Source organism: Papio anubis, chromosome 11 (genome assembly GCF_008728515.1).
Source record: "Papio anubis isolate 15944 chromosome 11, Panubis1.0, whole genome shotgun sequence".
Taxonomy (NCBI): Eukaryota; Metazoa; Chordata; class Mammalia; order Primates; family Cercopithecidae; genus Papio; species Papio anubis.
The window spans coordinates 24,627,292-24,649,035 of record NC_044986.1 but is presented as its reverse complement, the minus strand read 5'-3'; positions in this window follow the sequence as shown (position 1 = coordinate 24,649,035).

Here is a 21,744-nt window from a genome sequence, read left to right as displayed (position 1 = left end):
GTTTGTTCTCATTGGTTTCAAAGAACATCTTTATTTCTGCCTTCATTTTGTTATGTACCCAGTAGTCATTTAGGAGCAGGTTGTTCAGTTTCCATGTAGTTGAGCAGTTTTGATTGAATTTCCTAGTCCTGAGTTCTAGTTTGATTGCACTGTGGTCTGAGAGACAGTTTGTTATAATTTCTGTTCTTTTACATTTGTTGAGGAGTGCCTTACTTCCAACTGTGTGGTCAGTTTTGGAATAAGTGTGATGTGGTGTTGAGAAGAATGTATATTCTATTGATTTGGGGTGGAGAGCTCGGTAGATATCTATTCGATCCGCTTGGTGCAGAGCTGAGTTCAATTCCTTGATATCCTTGTTAGCTTTCTGTCTCATTCATCTGTCTAATGTTGACAGTGGGGTGTTAAAGTCTCCCATTATTATTGTGTGGGAGCCTAAGTCTCTTTGTAAGTCTCTAAGGACTTGCTTTGTGAATCTGGGTGCTCCTGTATTGTGTGCATATATATTTAGGATAGTTAGCTCTTCTTGTTGAATTGATCCCTTTACCATTATGTCATGCTCTTGTCTCTTTTGATCTTTGTTGGTTTAAATTCTGTTTTATCAGAGACTAGGATTGCAACCCCTTTTTTTGTTTTCCATTTGCTTGGTAGATCTTCCTCCATGCCTTTATTTTGAGCCTATGTGTGTCTTTGCATGTGAGATGGGTCTCCTGAATACAGCACACTGATGGGTCTTGACTCTTTATCCAATTTGCCAATCTGTGTCCTTTAACTGGAGCATTTATCCCATTTACATTGAAACAAATGGGAAGTTTTAGAATTAGGGTAACATGAGGAAGAATTTGGCTATTTCCTTTGTCTTTTTTTTTTTTATTTTGGTAATACCATCTTTTATTTCAGGGTTTAAGAAATTTTTTTGCCCCACCTACAGCAGCTATCGAAAGTGGTGAACAGGAGAGGGAGGATGAAAATTGGCTTGTACTGTCTTTTGTGGCTACAGAAAGGCTAACGTTAGCTTTGGTTTTCATGGATTGTAATTGTGTGCCAGCACCTGTCAGATGTGCAGAGGACTTGGGAGATTTTCTGGGAGCTTGTCAGGATGTGGGAGCTGAGCTTCATTGCTCTGCAGTATTGACTCAGGCAATGGCTAATTTGGTAGCTGACAGATCTAAAGGAAGCCAAGGGTCAAGCCCTAAAGTGGGAAAGTGTTGTAAGTGTAGAAAAACTGGACGTTTCAAAAAAGAATGCTGTCAGACCTCTGGGCAAAAGGGATCTTGTAACAGTTCCCCTCTTAACAGAAAAAAAGCCAGGACTTTGCCCACGTTGAAATAAAGGAAACCATTGGGCTAATCAATGCCACTCAAAATTTCATCAAAACAGCACCCCCCTGTCAGGAAGCGAGACGGGGCCCTGGACCCGGGCATCTCAAACTATGAAGGCATTTCCCATCCAAGCCACAAGCCACAATGCCATCTCAGGGGTGGGTTTCTGGAGGCACATTGATTCCATCTCCCCAGGAACACCTGGAAATGCAGGATTAGATCTCCTATTTAGGGAACAAATTATGTTAATGGAAAGAAACAGACTCACTAAGATTCCCATTGGTATTTGGGGACCTTTGTCAACAAGATACATGGGATTGATTTTGGTAAAACTGTCTTAACTTACAGGTCCAGGAGTTGTTCATTTTGATTGTGAAGGAGAAATTCAGGCAGTGGTAATATCACAAGATCTTTGGGTTTTTGAACCAGGAGATTATGTTGCTCAACTGTTGCTTATTCCCTGTAAATTGTACCCTTCTGTATGTAAGAAGAAGGCGAAGTCAGGGATTTGGAAGTGCAACTAGGAAAGAGATTTATCTGTCACAACCCATAGGATCTAGTGGACCCACCTGTACAGCGCAAACTGAAAGTTTAAGAATTGCTTTTTGCTATACTGTTGTATGAAAAGGATAAGCCTCGATTTGCTTTCTGTGTGTCTTATGTTAATCAGAAAGAGACTATCTCTCATTATCACTGGAAAGTTTTACCCCATGGTAGGTAATTAACCAAAGAGGCGGAAGCGGAGCTAACAAATGCTCAGCAACAGCATGCCTCCTGGCTTCAGCCACAAAAGCTTTTTGCTTCTGTTTCAGTAGATTTACTAACGTGGGGACGAGGGTATGCTTGTGTCTTTACAGAAGACAAACAAACCATGGGGGTGCCCTCAAGATGTGTGTGACCATGGAATGGGAGACCGGTGGGACCCATGGATTCCAATTACAGGCCTGGTTCCCCTAGTACAAGCCATGAGCCAGGAGACAGATCAAGAAAACCACACAGGAAGCTGAGAAACTGCTGGAGTGCCAGGGTTTCACCTTTTGCTGGAACTCAGAGGTACAATTGATGCTGAATGGACCAATGCTTTCTGACTGAGCTCCTCTCTACCCTGAATACAAGAGACCTTAATAGGCAGGAATATCATCACCCCTATTCAGCATGAAGAAGTTGCAGAAGACAGACCTTCATCTTTCTGCAACCCTTAGGATTAAGGGTCCTCTTGTAAAAGGGAAGGGGAAAATACATAAGCAGCATTAAAACCAGAGCAACTCCATTTTGAATAAGGGCTAAAAAATGAACCTGGATCACCAACTGGCAACTAAGGGCTGCACAGCCTGCAATTGTCTTGCTCAATTAATTTAAAAACAACAAGATGTTGGAGGCCACACAAATGTTTTTTGTGATTAGGTACAGCTGAAGCCTGTTAGTAATATTAACCTGTGATCAATTAAGCAGTTGACCAATCATTACCTCCTCCTCCTTGCTCTTTTTACCCAATAAATAAGGGCTGTGGATGCTCAGAGCGGTTGCCTTTGCTCACTAGAAGTAGGGAGCCATTTTCTCCTTTTCTTCTCTTTTTTTCTTCCCCATGCTAGCCTTTCCTTAAAACAGTTTCTTTCGTTCTTTTGTGATTTCTACATTCATCCCTTCGTTCAGTTGTAATGACCGTCTCAAGTGGTAACAGTATTCACTGCTGTAATGATGGTCTCAAGTAGTAGCAGTGGCACTCTGCCACAGGTATTATGTTCAACACCAGAGTGATGGATTCACAAGACATTACATAATTTTTATAATTTTTATTTACATAATACACTCATGTAACAAACCTGCACATGTATCTCCTGAATGTATAATTTTAAAAATGCAGTCAGTAACTGAAATTTTAAAAAACAAACAAAAAGCTTTGGATACATTTATGACATAAAAGAACTGGATACATTCAATTGTAAAGTGGTATGACAGAGGATAAAATCAGCTTGAGGACAGACCAATGTATTTCACAAAATCTGAACAGAGAAAATGTAAACTGTAAGATAATTAATAGTATGAGGTACCTATGGTACAATAACAAAGATAATATTCATATCATCTTAGCTGTAGTAGAGGAGAAAGTGTCATTAAATGTGTTGGAAAAAATGATTATTGAATTTCTCAAACATAATGAAAGATGCAAATCTGTAGATTCAAGCTGCTTAGTGAACACCAAAAAGAATAAACCTAAATATCATAATTAAAATTCTGAAAACTAAAGACACATAAAAACATTTAAAAGCAGTCAGAGAAATGTGATGTAATACATATAGGGAAACACCAATTTGAATGATAGAGGATTTCTTATCAGAAAGCAGAGGCCAGAAAGAAGTGTAGCATTTTCAACTACTGAAAGGATAATATTGTTATTCTATATCTGCTAAAAAAAAAATTCTTTATAACTATATCAATTAAGGGGACAGCAAGACATTTTTTGGGAAAAGAAAACTAAAAATCTGTTGCTAGCATAAGTATCCCTCAATGAATCGTTGAAAATGGGTTCTCTAAACAGAAAGGGAATAACAGAAGGAATAGAGTTTCACAAAGTAAAGAATATCGAAAAGGGAAAAAGAGGGGTAAATACAGTATCTTATTTGGTACTAATTTCTTTAATATTTGTTGAAATAAAAATTATAACAGCATATGACATGTTGCTCAATGTATGCAGAAGAAATAGGCAATTTTATTTCAAAAGGAAGGAGAGTAAAAATGACCCAAATAAAAGTATGGTTTATATGCTTTATACAAATGAATAAAAGCACATTCTCATTTAAACCATGCATGATCTTAGGAATGAAGTGAAGCAGGAATTACTATGTTCCCATGTAAATAAAGTGAAACTTAAAGGTATTTCTCACTTGCCCAAAGCCATCTTTCATATACAAAATGCCCATTTTTCAATAATTTTAAGTCATGGGCTCTGAATAACAAAAATTTTAAATTAATTTTTTCCTATTTTAAAAGAGAATTTGAACTTTTTGGGATAAATGAAAACTATCTAAAATAGGATTTTTATAATAGTTGCACAACTGTTTAAATTTATTAAAACCCATATAAACTTACACTTCAAATAATGCATTTTCTTGTATGTAGTTCACACCATGATATTACGGTAGAGAACAAGAAATATTAGTATGACTTTCCAACAAAGTAAAAATTCAAGGTCAAAAGCAAAGTTCTTTCATTGATTTTCTGTAGTTCCTAGTGACATGTTTCATGTCATAGAGACTCATTGAGGTTCAGGTAGAAAGGAAGTCAATTTTGGTAGTTTTGAGCTGGGTTTGACAGAAGTGAGAAATTTCTCTTTTTTTGAATTTTATTTTTTTTACCTTTGAAGTTTAGGAGTAGATGTAGAGGTCTGTTATGCAGGTAAATTGCATGTTGCAGGGGTTTGTTGTACAGACTATTTTGTCACCCAAGTGATAAGCATTATAACTGATAGGTAGTTTTGCATCCTCCCCATTCTCCACTCCACCTTCCAGTAGGCCTTGATTGCTACTGTCGCCTCCTTTGTGTCCATATGTACTCAATGTGTAGGTCCCACTTATAAATGAGAACATGTGTTATTTGGTTTCCTGTTGTTAGTTTGCTTAGGATAATGGATTTCAGTTTTATTCATGTTGCTGCAAAGGACATGATCTCATTCTTTTTTTTTTTTAATTACTGGATAGTATTTCATTGCATAAATGTACCACATTTTCTGTATTCAGTCTACCACTGATGGACATTTCTTTATCCAGTCTACCACTGATGGGCATTTAGGTTAATTCAGTGCCTTTGTTACTGTGAATAGGGTGAATAGGGTGGCAATAAACATGCATGTGAATGTGTCTTTATGGTAAAACAATTTATATTATTTTGGGTATATGGCCAATAATGGGATTGGTGGGTTGAATGGTGATTGTGCTTTAAATTTTTTGAGAAATTGCCAAACTGCTTTCCACAATGACTCAACTAACTTACATTCCCACTAGCAGTGTATAAGCATTCCCTTTTCTTCACAAACTTGCCAGTATCTATTATTTTTTGACTTTTTAATGATAGCCATTCTGACTGATGTGAGATGGTATCTCATTGTGGTTTTGATATGCATTTCTCTGATGATTAATGATGTTGAATTTTGTTTGTTAATCCCATATATGTCTTTGAAAAGTGTTCATATCCTTTGCCAACTTTTTAATAGGGTTCCTTTTTGCTTGTAAATTTAAGTTCCTCATAGATTCTGAATATTATACCTTTAATTTGTATAATATGTTAATATGAATAGTTTGCAAATATTTTCTTCCATTCTGTGGGTCATCTGTTAACTCTGTTGATAGTTTCTTTTGCTATGCATACCTTCTTTAGTTTAGGACTCATTAGCCAAATTTTGTTTTTCTTGCAATTGCTTTTGTTGTTTTCATTATGAAATCTGTGCCAGGTCCTAAGTCCAGAATGGTATTTCCCAAGTTATCATCCAGGCTTTTTACAGTTTTAGATTTTATATTTATGCCTTTAATCAATCTTAGGTTGATTTTTGCATATAAGGAAGTGGTTCAGTTTAAATCTTCTGTATATGGCTAGCCGGATCATTTATTGAATATGAAGTGCTTTCCCCATTGCTTGTTTTATCAATTTTATCGAAGATAAGATGGTTGTAGGTGTGCAGCATTATTTCTGGAATCTCTACTCAGATCCGTTGGTCTATGTGCCCTTTTTTGTACTAGTACATGCTGTTTTGGCTACTGTAGCCTTGTATAGTTCAACATTGAGTAATGTGATGTCTCCAGATTTGTTCATTTTGTTTAGAATTGCCTTGGCTACTTGGGCTATTTTTTGGTTCCATATGAATTTCAAAATAGTTTCTTCTAATTCTGTGAAGAATGGCATAGGTACTTTGATAGAAGTAGCAGTGAGTCTATAAATTGCTTTTGGTAGTACAGCCATTATAATAATACTATTTCTGCTATTCATGAACATGGAATGTTTTCCCATTTGTTTTTGTTCTCTGAGATTTCTTTGAACAGCTTTGTAATTCTTGTTACAGCAGGCTTCCACTATTTTGGTTAGATGTTTTCCCAGGTATTTATTATTTTTGTGGCTGTTCATGCAGGGGATTGTATTCTTGATACGGCTCTCAACTAGAAAGTTGTTGCCATATAGGCATACTACTGATTTTTGTACATTAATTTCATATCCCAAAACATTGCTAAAGTTGTGTATCAGATCAAGGGGCTTTTGGGAAGAGACTGTGGGGTTTTCTAGGTGTAGAATTATATTGTTGGCAAAAAGGGATAGTTTGACTTCCTCTTTTCCTATTTGGATGCCTTTTAGTTCATTATCTTGCCTGATTCCTGTGGCTAGGACTTCAAGTATTATATCAAACAGGATGGTAAAAGAGAGAATTCTTGTCTTGTTCAGGTTTTCAAGTGGAATGCTTCCAGCTTTTATCCATTCAGTATGTTGGTTGCATGTTTTTCATATATTGCTCTTATTATTTGTAGGTATGACTAGTTTGCTGAGAGTTTTTAACATGAGGGGATGTTAAATTCTGTCAAATGCCTTTTCTGGATCTATTGAGATGATCATATGGTTTTTTTACTTCTGTGTATGTAGTGAATCGCATATATTGATGTGCATACGTAGAACTAACTTTGCATTCTAGGCATAAAACCTACTTGATCATGGTAGATTGAGTTTTTTATGTGCTTCTGAATTCACTTTACTAGTGATATGGTTTTGCTATATCCCTACCCAAAATGTCATCTTGAATTGTAATGCTTATAATCCCCATACTCAAGGGTGGGACCAGGTGGAGGTAATTGGATCATGGGGGTGGTTTTCTCCATGTTGTTCTCATGTTAGTGAGTGGGTCTCACAAGATCTGATGGTTTCATAAGTATTTGGCATTTCCCCTGCTTGCACTCCCCCCATCCTGCTGCCCTGTGAAGAAGGCGTCTGTTTATCCTTTGCCTTCTGCCATGATTTTAAGTTTCCTGAGGCCTCTCCAACAACGTGGAACTGTGGATCAATTAAACCTTTTTCCTTTATAAATTACCGAGTCTCAGGCAATTTTTCATAGCAGTATGAGAACGGACTAATAACAATTAGTATTTTGTTGAGAATTTTTTGCATCAGTATTCATCAAGGAAGAATATTGGCCTGAAGTTCTCTCTTTTTTGTTTTGTCTCTGCTAGACTTTGGTTTCAAGATGATGCTGGCTTCATAGAACAAGTTAGGGAGAAATGCCTCCTCATCAACTTTTTTTTTTTTTTTTTGGAATAGTTTCAGTAGCAGTGCTACTATCTCCTCCTTATAAATCTGAGAGAACTTGGCTGTGAATCCACCTGGCCCAGGGCTTTTTCTGGTTGTTAGGCTTTTTATTACTGATTCAGTTTCAGAACTCTGTATTGGTCTGTTCAGGAATTCAGTGTCTTCCTAGTTCAATCTTGGGAGGTTATATGTTTCTAGGAATTTACCCAGTGCTTCTAGATTTTCTAGGTTGTGTGCACAGAGGTGTTCTTAATAATCTCTTAGGGTTTTTGTATTTCTGTGGGGTCAGTGTTAAGGCCCCCTTTGTCATTTCTAATTGTATTTATTTGAATTTTCTCTCTCTCTTTTTTTCTTTATAGTCTAGGTAGTGGCCAATCTATCATATTAATTTTTTCAGAAGATAAGCTCCTGAGTTTATTGATTTTTTGCATGACTTTGCGCATATCAGTTTCCTTCAGTTCAGCTCTTATTTGGGTTATTTCTTTTCTTCTGTTAGCCTTGGGGTTGTTTTGCTCTTATTTCTCTAGTTTCCCTAATTGTGATATTAGATTGGTAATCTGAAATCTTGCTAACTCTTTGATGAGGGCATTTAGTACTATAGACTTTTCCCTCTTAACACTGCTTTGGCTGTGTTCCAGAAATTCTGGTATGTTCTTTGTTCTCATTAGTTTCAAAGAATTTGTTGACTTCTGCCTTAATTTAATTAATTACTCAGAAGTCATTCAGGAGCACGTTGTTAAATTTCTATGTAATTGTACAATTTTGAGTGTTTTTTACATTTATATTTTTATTGCACTGTGGTCTCAGAGTATGGTTGGTATGATTTCAGGTGTTTTTAATAAGTTGCTGAGGATTATGTGCTTGATTTTAGAGTATTTGCCATGTGTAGGTGAGTATAATACATATCCCTTTCTTTTTGGGAGGAGAGTTCTGTAGGTGTCTGTCAGGTCCACTGTCCATATCACTATCAGCATCTTAGTCACAACCATTTAACCAGTTTCTTAGAAGTTCAAAACCTTCCCTTATCTTTCCTGTCTTCTGAGCCCTTCAAAATCTTCCAATCTCAACTTATTACTCAATTCCAAAGTGCTTTCACCTTTTCAGTTATCTTTACAGCAATACCCCACTTCTGGTACCTATATTCTGTATTAGTTCACTCCTGAATTGCTATAAGGAAATACCTGAGACTGTGTAATTTCCAAGAAAGAATTTTAAATGACTCATGGTTCTTCAGGCTGCACAGAAAGCATAATAGCATTTGCTTCTGGGGAATCCTCAGGTAGCTTCAACTCATGGTAGAAGACAAAGCAAGAGCAGGCACTTTACATGGCAAAAGGAAGACCGAGAGAGAGGGAGGGTGCCACGTACTTTTAAACAACCAGATATCATGAGAATTTACACAATAGCACAAGAACAGCACCAAATGGATGGCGCTAAACCATTCATGAGAAATCTGTCCTCATGATTCAATCAGGTCCCACAAGGTTCCACCTCCAACATTAGGGATTACATTTGAACGTGAGATTTGGGTGGGGATGCGAATCCAAACTACATCATAACACAGACCTTCTTACATTTTGTGTTTGCTTGGTAGATTTTTCTCCATCTTTTTACTTTTTCCTTTGAATGTCATTGCCTGTGAAATGAGTCTCTTGATGACAGCATAATGTTGGGTTTTACTTCTTTATCCAACTTGTCACTCTGGGCCTTTTAATTGGGGCATGTAGCCTGTTTACATTCAAGGTTAGTATTGGTCTGTTCAGATTTGATCCTGTTATCATGTTGGTAGCTGCTTATTATGCAGACTTGTTTGTGTTGCTTTATAGCATCAATGGTTTATGTACCTTAGTGTATATTGTAGTAGTTAGTAATGGCCTTTCCTTTTTAACCTTAGCTCTCCTTTTAAGACATCTTGTAAGGAAGATATGGTGGTATCAGATTCCCTTAGCATTTGCTTGTCTAAAAAAAAATTTCTCTTTCACTTATGCAGCTTAGTTTGGCTGGATATGACATTCTTCACCGAGTTATTTTCTTTCTTTCTTTTTTCTTTTTTTCTTTTTTTTTTTTGAGACAGAGTCTTGCTCTGTTTCCCAGGCTATAGTGGTGCCATCTCAGCTTACTGCAACCTCTGCCTCCTGGGTTCAAGCAGTGCTCCTGCCTCAGCCTCCTGAGTAGAGTAGCTGGGACTACAGGCATATGCCACCATGCCTGGCTAATTTTTGTATTTTTAGTAAAGACAGGGTTTCACCATGTTGGCCAGGCTGGTCTCAAACTCCTGACTGCAAGTGATCTGCCTGCCTTGGCCTCCCAAAGTGCTGGGATTATAGGTGTGAGCCACCGTATCCAGGCCGAAAATTATTTTAAAATGATGAATATTGAATCTGAATCTCTTCTGTCTTGTAGGGTTTCTGCTGACAGGTCTACTGTTAGCCTGACGGGGTTACCTTCGTAGGTGACCTGCCTCTTTTCTCTAGCTGCATTTAACATTTTTTCTTTCATTTCTACCTTGGTGAATCTAATGAATATGTGTCTTGAGGATAGTCTTCTTGTGTAGTATTTCACAGGGGGTTGCTACACTTTCTGAATTTGAATGTTGGTCTTTCTAGTGAGGTTGGCGAAATTTTAATGGATGATATTCTGAAACATGTTTTTTGTATTGTTTGGTCTCCTCTGTCTTTTTCAGGGACAATAGTGAGTCATAGATTTGTTCTCTTTGCAAAATTCCATATTTCTTGGACGTTTTGTTCATTTTTCTTTACTTTTGTCTGAATTATTTCAGAAAACCAGGCTTCAATATCTCAGATTCTTTCCCAACAGTGGCAGGGGTGGGCAGGGTCATGCACTTTGCTGTCTGTGTGTTTCTTGGGACAACGGGAAGCTGCACCCTCCAGCTGAGTTTGCACCGAAGTGAGACCTCTGGGATGGGAGCTCTAGCAAGCATTGTCCCTCTGGCTACTAGTGGTGGGGATGGCTGGAGTGACTTCTTGAGTTCTTGCTGAAGTAGGACTGCTGGGTTAGAAGCTGGTGCTGTGTACCACCTGGCAAGGGGCGGAGGTGGAGCAATCTTACTGCTCACAGGCCCTGCTACTGCAGTCTCTACTGGGGCTATGGTGATGGTGCTTATCTGCTCCGGGGACCAAGGTGTGTAGAGGTTCCCTCAGACTCAAGTATTGTCTCTGCAAAATGTCCAAATGGCTCTCTGCCTCAGACTAGAAGTATGGTGTGGGGGTAGGGGTTGGGGAATGTTCATGGGGCTAGGAATATTCTCCCATTCCCAGTCTTGCCCATGTCCCTGTGGAGAGCATGATTCCCCTAGGGGCCTCTCATTCACTCAGCCTTTCCCATGTTGAAGAGGTTCTTCTGGCTCCATGCCAAGCCCAGACAGGCTACTGCCCAGCTTTGCTCCTCTCTGCTATGCTCCCTTGCTGCCATGATGGATCTTGATGTGTTTTCCCAGATGAATGGCCTGCACGGTCAATCTTCATTAGCGCTTTGTTTCTTCTCCGTGAGAACAGTACACATAAGCTGCTTCTAATCTGCCATCTTGGCCCTGCCCCTCAAATTTGTCTTGTTAAAACATTTGTTAACTTATTTCATTTAAAAAACATATGCATGTAAACACATAATTTCATCAAAAATTTAATAGTGGTTTTTCCTGTCTGTGTAGAAAGAGTAGATACTTGAAACCAAATCATATTTTGAGGTTTTATCCCAGAATCTCTCCCTCTTTCATCTGTATTACTATTGCAGAGCATTATATATGAAGGAAATTAAATTCAAAATTTACATATAACACGTTTTTAGCTAGTAGCAGTTCTGGTTCAATTAACTCCTTTAAATAATAGGAGTAAAGTGTGGTAATTGTATTATGCTTGTAGCACAGCAGAATTGATATGGTTAAACATTTCATTTTGTAACAATGTTTAATGTCAATAACAATAGTGCTGAAAAATATTTCATGGAGTAGAGAGGGACAACCTGAGGGAAAATATAAGCAAATAGCTAGATCCTGAAATCAAAGACATGACTTTTATTCATTATTCAGGATAAAGAGAGGGCTTTGTTACAGACATCAGAACACAAACATCAAATAAAAAACTCTTTAAGGCATCTTATTTGATCATTTTAATCACTACTATATAGTAAAAACTAATATTATTAATGGGATACAAAATAACAACAATTAAAGGAATATGGAGTTGAAAACAAGTTGAACAAGGTCTTTGAGGGTTGGTGAGTCACAACCTACATGAACTGACTTTTTTTTGTCATCTGGAAGTTGGGATTAATGACACCGTTACCTTAAGGATTCAATGCACTAATAATCATAATGTGTATTGATAAGGTATAAATTATAACATGAATTTGGGACAATTGTTCCTTCTCAAATTATTTTAGACTATAATACAATGGACTTTAGTTCTATATAATAAAAGTCTCCCCAAGACAGGGTTTAATAATAAGAAGAATATTCACCAATTTACTTTAATGTCCTTAAGATGAATAATTTGCCTTCTTCATTCCTCTTGAGTACCTATTTATTCATGTGAATGGGCTTTTTAAAAAGATAATAGGAAAGTTCATGACCTTGTGCTAGAACTGCAAATGGTTTCAGTAATTGAGGAGATAGCCAGAAATACAGGGGTTCTGTAAAGAAATTGAAGCCAGGTACTAAAGATTACTGGTTTATAATCACCAGTGCATTCTACCTGTGGCTAAAACCCAACTCTACTCCCACAAAGATAATAGACTGTCAATCTCAAAAATACTTTATTGATTCACAGGTAAACTAAGATTCAAGATGTTTAATTAATTTGCCTAAAGCCAGAACACTAGCAATTGAAATACATGTATTTGGTGTGGATTTTGCCTGGGACGTATGGCACCCATTTCCTTTTCACCCCACTGCACTGACAGAAAAAGCTAAGTATTCCTTCTTTAAAGCTGAGCCTTCAATACTGTCATTTACCTTTACTTAATGGTTAAGACTGAGCCCAGCAATTCCTCTCCTAGCCTCCCACCTTAGGTAAAATATCCATTAGAGCTTAATAACACTCTAAGAAAACGTCATATAGCTCCTGGATGGCTCTTATGAACCAAATGAGGGCAGGAACAAAAGGTAGATGGGCTTTTCCTTTCTCAGCAATGTGAGAATGGAGAATCAGACATTGGATAGTTCAGCAGCTTGGAATGCCAGGCCTCAGAATGGCCAGCTAGCTGCTCTTTTGTAGCAAGCCTGGGAGCAGGGACAAGAACATCAATGGATATTGATTCTTTGACCAACCCATAAGCCCAAAGGAGGCACTGCCTCTTTTTCACACAAAAGAAACTAACCAGGGGATATTTACCTTCAAACACAAGGAGCCCATGTGTCCCATGCTGTTTCTCAGAAAATATTTATAACTAGCATCAGCCATTGGCATGTCTAGGATCAAAAGATTCAAGCTGGTGAAGTCATTGGACCATTCTATGGCAGAGCTTGACATGGCTTGCCTGTGTGTGTATGCATTGTTTCCATTAGTTCATTTACTGGGAAGGCAATGATCATAAGGCCAGAGTTATGAATGTGACACACAAATTTGCTTTTTCCACAATTAGTCCCGCTACTCAATCCCATCCAACTTCCTACAAGCCACAGAGAGGGCCAGGACAGAAATTATGGGTGACACAAATAAAACTATCCAGCCTATTAGAAAAAAAAATTATGACAATCCCCACCCCTCAAAAAAACAAAGAGGTGTTACCTGGCAGTGGCATAATAATCTCTTTTTTAATACAGGTATTATTGTTAGGCCCTTCCTCTAACGCTTGAGACACATTTTTGTGTGTGTATGTGGTAAGAATTATCTTTGGAATAGATTAGACCCTTATGTAATTGTTTGAAATAACTAAATTTATGTTTGCTAGTAGTGATAGGTTATGTTTTGATGAAACTCAGATCCTTAAACACCTAGCTTCAGCCCTGTCTGACTTACATATTCATGAGGATATTCAGCAAGAAATTATACAGGCAAATGTATTATTATACTTTGGTGTGTTATGCCCATAACCTCCCCACAACCCCTGGAAGAGGGGCTCCTAGCCTTATTTGATCAGAACTAAAAGAGACACAAGACTGTAATCAGTTGGCAGAGACGTCTGACATAAGAGGGCACATATCCAGTGTTCTGTAGAAATGAAATTTTGAAAGAAGAAAGCAGAAAGAGTAAAATAGAAGGTGTGAATTTCTACCTAGGAGAAAGAATCAAAAGCAGAAATGAGAGATCTCAGAGACTCAGAGAAATATAACAAGGTAAAAAGAGACAGAAATTAAGATGTGGGAAAAGATCAGAGACGGGGCAAAATCAAAGATAAACAGAAAGAAGGAGACACGGTTTTTATGTCCTCATAGATTTTTAGCTTCTCAATTCCATATTCATGAAATCCTTGATAGCACTGTATCCTTAAAATAACCCCAACCTACTTTCTACTCTGTATAGGCAAATTCATTGAAGTACATTTCTGCCCTTTGTATCCCAAAGACAAGTGCATGTCCTCAACTGCACAGTGTCTTCCATACAAGTTCCACCCCACTTGGGGGTAGTCCCTTTAATCTTCACAGAAACCCTGTGGAGAAGATACAATCACTCTCTCCACTGTTAGTGTAACCATGAAATAAATCTTGCAAACCAGGACAAGTGAACGTGGCATAAACTAAGAGTGTCCCTAGCAAAGCAGATCATGTGGTCACAAGGCCCATTACAGAGGTGAACTGGGGGGTCCAGAGGGCCAGAGCTCTTTGGTGGTCTCTCCAAGACAAGAGGTCAAGAGAACCAGACCAGAAATATGTCCCCTTTGTTCCTCTAGTTTCCTGATACCTTTTTGCAGATTTGCCTTCAGTGAGCACTACTGTTTACCAAATAATACACAAAATCACACAGCCAAAAAGAATAACAACAACAAAGAGGTCACATTGCTATATAAAGAATGACCAAATGCTAGACTGCAAAGGTAGGACATGCAATTAGGATCCTTAAAGTAAGAAAATAAACAACTTTTGCAAGTTTAAGAGATACTCCTCTGATTAGGCCATTAATCATGAACAGGTCTGTCTCTGCAGCTATTAATTCTGACACCACAGTCCTGGAACAAAGGAAAATAGCAAAGCTGACCTAGGTGTCTTCCTGTGAGCTCAGGTGCTTGGCAGCTGATGTGGAAAGGGAGTTGTATTTGGCAGCTTTGTCCTGATTTTGATGGAAGTGTGATTGAAACCTTTAGAAGAAGTCAACCCTACCCTGGAGAGAGTGGTGAAATATTCCTATACCTTTGGACTACATTTTATGATAGTCAGGGAGTCTGTGGTCATCTCTAACATGAAAGGGTAGAGGAGTAAGCAGACTGTACATTCAGCATATAACAAAAGAATTGCATGTTGCCAAAACTGTCCTGGAAAATCTCCTGAGTCATCCATAATGTGCAATATGTGCACCTGGAAATATACGGCCCTATACAGTTATACCTATACATGCTAAAGTGAAAGAAACACTGAACCAGATTAAGAGGAAGGGCCTGAAGTCCCCATGTTGTAACTCAAATCACTCTGTTTTCAAGGAAACTGTTAGAACCCTGTCAATGTTTTCCCTTGAGAACTGGATGGGTCGCCCACACCCTAGTTGTTACATCCTGCTGAAAAGTGATCCACATTCTGCCTCCACATGGGCAGCCACAGCAGAGTGCAAACACCTTTATAAATAAAAAAGTGTCTGTTTTTATCAGCCATTTTAGAGTCTGTGCCTACAGAATTAAGTATGCATCATGTTAAATTCGCCGTAATGCTTTTGGTGATGCAGATGTCTTTCTCACTCTTGATCAACACTGGGATTATAATGAGCTTCCACTGTATTAACTCCAACCAAAAGGAACCATAAAACAAGCCCCTCCCTGAAGGAGACTTGGGCTCATGGTGGGGTGGTCATTGGTTGGCCTGCAGTATAATGTGCCAGTGCAAATGTTCATTAAGCAGAGCGCTGGCCATTCGCAGGGATGGATTTCAGAGAGACTGAAGTGAAGCCGGAAATGTGAACATTCACTCATGTTGACACCTGGACTTCGTCTGCTGCCTGCCCCCAAGCTTCCTCTTTTAGGGATGAATTCCTCCAAGCCAAAGACTCAGAAATATGAACAGAGCAACGTAGGTCTAGGAAATGTGAGTGCTGGAAAAGGCCTTGTATGAACTACATCACTTTACAAAGAAGAAAATTGATGTCCAATGTAAACTTATGACCTGTTGAAGAGAAAATTACACAAAAGAAAAAAATATGTCTCTAATACTAATATTCCTTCCACATCTATTACAGATATGCTTGTCACTATGTTCATTTTATTTAAAAACTTTTCTAAATTCAAGAACTGAATCCTCACAAGGAAATTACACCTTTCTCACTTGAACCCACTGATGTGTCCTTTAATGTGCTTTTACTTTTTTAAATGTTTCCTTAAGATGTCCACATGACATTACTCTCTTATACTTTGTTCAGGTGAAAAATCCAAAAAAGAGCAAAAGTTGTTAAATGTCCAATAAAGACCTTCACACTTTTACACCACTCATGTGTCTCATTTTAATACTGTACGGGGTGGATGGAATAGAGTTGATGATTAGCTAGAATCTACTCTTGGGGTGCAGATATTGTATAGAGGCCTATGATATATCCTGTACTTTGCATCACTTCTGTGATAAAGGCATACTTTTGACCATTTTACAAGAGAGACAACTGAGTCCCAGGAAGTTTACGAAAATCTTTCCTGATTATTTAATAAGCAAATGATTGACAAGAATTTAAACCCAGGTCTACCTATTTTTAAAGTGCACACTCTTTCAGCTCCTACACATCCTCCCTAAGGCCCAACTTTAAGAACTGACGCAGTAGTAATCTACTGCAGTGCTGATTTTTGAGTCAGAAGTAGGTATAATCTGGTGTTTTATAAGTGAGGCAAAATTGGATTTATCTTACAATATAAACAATATAAAAAAGGGAGGAACATATTTTTATATAATTTTGTATGCTTTCAAACAATTTTCAGATAAAATTTTTAACAGCTTATAAGGAAAATAGGACAGATTTTTATATCCCATTTTTACAGATGGGAAAACAAGAGGTCAAATGAACTCCTTATGATTCCACGGTGAGTTAGTGAAGGGACCAGATTGACCCCCTCTAAGTCTAGATCCCCTCCTACTACATCATGCTGCTCAGATATATAAACAGAAGGACCTCATTTTATTCTGACATTACTGACATTGGATACTTTTTCCTTCAGAGAAGCTAAATTATCTTTCACTCAAGACAGAAAAGTGCAAGGGCAAATGTTTTCTCCACCACCACGCTTAGGAGCTGTTGACCCATCCTGGATTTAGCTCCTTTTGAACTCTCTCCTGGTCTCAATCCCTCTTCCCCAGAGAAATGACAAAAACATTGCACTGGAAAATCTCCCCACAGAAGAAAGGGCAGCCCTGGCAGGAGTTCTGATGGGCCTCATGCTGTCGCTGGCTCAGGATGCTTGGCTGCCTCCAGCTGCACTGTAGGGACAAACTGCAGAGGGAGAGGTTCCCACTGTGCCCCATTTGAGCACTGATCTGTTTACTGCCTGCAAGCTTAACTTCCAAATGGACTCTGGGCCTTGCCAGTCCAAGGGACAAATATATTATCCTTTAAATAAATAAGCTAACATTTATAAAGAGGTTTACGAAGTTCTGCCATGTGTATCACCTAATTAAATCCTGAATCCAACCCCATGAGTCTCTGCATTTTTTTCACATGGGGAAGCTGCTTAGTGATGAAATTACTATGTTGACTTAATTTGTGTCATTTGGCCTCCAAAATCCCATGCCATTTTCCTCCACATATTTTGTTTACTTAATGACCTTAGACAATCATCTAAATCCTGGTGGTTGAAATGTCCCCAAGAAATCATTCAAAGACCTTATCTCTCAGTATATCAGATATCCAGGCAGCAAGCAGCTCTTGAATTCTACATGAGATCCCTTCTCAGACACACGTCCCCTTGCCATTATGTGACACGGAGGGGCTACGCTTTGAGCTGATGCTCAATGAACCACATATGTGTTTCTGATTTGAATTTGCAATCTGTCTTCTGTGTTTATTTGGGTTGATAATCCATGACTTCATTGCCAAAGTCCAAAATTGTCCTCATTTATGTTCATCTAGTTCATTCTACAAGCTTTAAGTTCTCAAGAAGTTTTTGAATTTGTTGTTGCAGAGAAAAAACCTAAGTGTAAGAAGTAGGATGGAAGGGAAACAGCAGAGCAATCTATTTGGGCTTCTTGCTATACTCTCTAAACACAGCTGGCTCTTCCATGTCCCTTAACACAGCATATTTGTATGAGTCTGGGACATCACATTATAATATCTCCTCAAAAGAATTGCTCTGTACTGTTTTCTGCCTTGACCCACTACTTTTTTATTATTTCTATGACTCTACAATGTTGGACTCTATTTCCTGGACCTCTATAGCTGCACCTAGTCCTCCACTTTGTTAAAAAGCCAAACTTTTCTTTCTGGCTTAGTGAATTTATTCCTCATTTCTCAATTCTATCACCATAACCCAACTTAGAGAGTCATTAACCGTCAGATTTGTTTTCATCTATAAAAGTAGGAAATTTGACTACATTATCTAAGGAAGGAAAGGAAAAGGGAAGGGAGCAGTACACGCAATATGAATGATCAGAATTTGAGAGGTAGAAGGGAATTTAGTGGAAATAAAATCTATTGTTTTTGGTTTCACCAATGGAGAAACCATTATGTCAGTAGAATTTATTAGATGAAAGTATATGTACATATAATTGTAGATATGCATGTAATTTCACTGAAGCTTATCATAAGCTTAGGTTAAGGACTCTACAACTGGTGCTCATGTCAAGACTCAATGCAAGAGGTGTTTGGGTCACATATTAAGTGCTTAATTTAGAACACATGTCTAAGTGTCACATAATTATCTTCCATTATCTTTAGTTGCTTCATGTGTATTAAGCAAGTGTATTTAACTATAGAACTTGCTGAATATGTTTACATCAAACCTGTAGAAAAAAATAAGAAAAAGGTAAAAACAGCTAAGTCAAATGAAACAATCAAATTTATGATACAGCCATCATTTTACATTAAATTTATTAATATCCATGAGGCTAATAAAGCTTATGTGAATATATTTACCAATCAACAAACAGTAATTCTTTATCACATGGAATATTCTAATTTTTAGTGTAGATAATATGATTCCCATATTGAGTGCCTAGATAATTTGAGTTCAACTTCCTATCTCAAGTAAGTTTAGCTTCCAATCCAGAGATATTTGAATTTGAAAGATTATAAGGTTAGGTGTTTATACTAAATGGATAAAGTGAAACCCAGAGAACAAAATAGGAGCCTCTCTGCTTGGGTGATAAATGATTGTGCATCTAAAATGTTATTACAGTTCTACTGAATCATGAAACATAGCTAATATAATTAATCATTAAAAAATACTGAATCTGCTGAAGAGAGATAAAGAAAGAAATGAACTCAGCAATATTTCAAAGCCTAATAAAGAGGTGTTTAAAATGTTGATTTAATCTTTATTATTTTCGAGTAGCTTTATATTCTTATTTAAAACCAGTTTTATTATACTTCATATTAAAAATATATAACTACATAAATAATCCAGTAGGGTAGTCAGACTTCCACCAAAAACTACCAAAAAAAAAAAAAAAAAAAAAAAAAACCTGGAGGGCAGATAAATGAATATATACCAAATGTCAGAAAACTCTCAGACAGGCACATAAATATGATTTTCTTAACATGTTCAATAACAAAGGCAAACAGAAGCTGAATCCTCAGGTATTATTAGTGAAGAAGTTGTCCATGTGATTCATGAAGCAGAGCTTAATACTTTGTATAACTGTATAATTGGTCCAACAAAATTCAGCTATAAAAATTCACAGGTGCCTTAGGTTTCCTTAGAGTAATGAACTCAATGTAGTCATCGCACAAGGAACATTTCCCAAGATCTTTCAGCTACAGACAAGTAAGACTTTAAGTGTTCCAGAGTCCAATTCCAATGCAGATAATTCAAATTCAGAAAGACTCATGTCAATTCCAGACTGAGATGTAAAGGAGTATGCATTGCCAGCCATAACACCATACCACTAAATGGTCTGCAGAAAATATGGATCCAGAACTGGAAGAAATATATGCTGTATTTAGTAAAACTCATTCTGTTTCCAATCAGAAATATCCAATCCAAAACAATCTAAAAAACAAACAAAATAGCCGGGCGTGGCGGTTCATGCCTGTAATCCCAACACTTTGGGAGGCCAAGGAGGGCGAATCACGAGCTCAGGAGATCGAGACCATCCTTGCTAACATGGTAAAACCCCGGCTCTACTAAAAATACAAAAAATTACCTGGGCGTGGTGGCGGCCGCCTGTAGTCCCAGCTACTTGGGAGGCTGAGGCGGGAGAATGGCATGAAGCTGGGAGGCAGAGCTTGCAGTGAGCCCAGATTGCGCTGCTGCACTCCAGCTTGGGCAAAAGTACGAGACTCGGTTTCAAAATAAAACAAAAAACAGACAAAAAAAAACCTAAAGGGAATTTATTTAATTCCCTCCAATAAACTAGGAAGTAAAAAGAATTTGGAGGTAGATCTTCAGTTACAAACTGAATATTGAACTCAAATACTGAAATAATATCAAGGGGGATTTATTACATTCTTCATTATTCAGATAGATACATATATTCATCAACGGCAGCAACATTATTAACTATATCCTAGAATATAATGAAGGAAACATATCAATTGATTAATCTTTATAGTATATCCTCACTCTCAGATTCTAAGAGAGCCTAGGTGCATGGAGTATTTAATATTCATAATATGTCATCAACTACTTTATATTAATATTATTGTTGATGCTGGAAAATTTTCTCAGTTTTCATACTGTGCGCTTAGTACTATGCTAGAGATTAAGGTTGAAGTTGGCACAAAAATATTTGGGACGTTCCATGAGATTGAGAGTCGTATAATCCTCAGTCAAATCCTTTCTCATCAGCCATGTGAACTTAACTAATTAATTTATCTTTTCTGAACCTCAGTTTCTTCATTTGAAAATAAGGATAATAATGTCATCATCTCCTCCAAAAGGCTATTGCAGCTAATGAAGGATATATGTACACTGCTTAGCACAGCACCTGGAACATAGAACTAACTCGAATTCCAAGCATTTCACTAACCACAACCCAAACCCTGTACTTTTTATTGATTCAGAAATATTTATTGATTGCTTACTAAGGATCAGGTACCATGGTAAATATCAGGAATTTAAAATGTGGACGATACAGATTCTCTATTTTTCAAACACTTAAACCTACTCAGATGAAAGGAGAAAAAATATCAGGACCCCAATGGGGATATGCTCTAAGCCTTTAATGCTATATTCAGAATTGACCCTCTTTTCCCTGATCAGGGAACTGTAAGAAAAACTCCATCTCTCTGAGGAAGAGCTGTCTCTCAGGATGCAGCCTGGTCTCATATAAGATAACTAATTGGCAAACCGCCTCAACTAGTCAATCAGACATACCCTAACAGGTATGAATGCTAATGGTAGAACACAGCATAATAAAGTCATGATGCCAATCTCATTCTACAATAGGTATTCAAAATCTGATAAAATATTGAGCTGACCCTTTCCTCTATATATAATCTGACTGCATATATTCATTGTCAATAATTTACTCACAAGAAAATGTCATCAAAATTCTCTGATTGACCCAGAAAAAGAGTATCTGTATCATGTGTGACCAACTTTAATTGCATTGTTTCTCCCTAGCACAGATTTCTGCAGTCTGGCAATCACTTCAGGTCCTGAGGGTATTTTAAATGTTACTGTCACTTAAGCCAAAGTATTCAGTCAGCCTCTTTGAATATGGACTAATGGAAATTGTATTTGAATCCACAACTCATGGGTTGAAAGAAGTGCTGAGGGAATGAGATTCTAAATATAAATCCGATAACCTTGGATACAGCTGAAGCATCACTCAGTCCCTTTACTTGATGTGTTCTGCCAGTCACAAGGGACAGTGGAGAGAAGTGTTGAGAAGTAGAGAATTGGAAAGAAT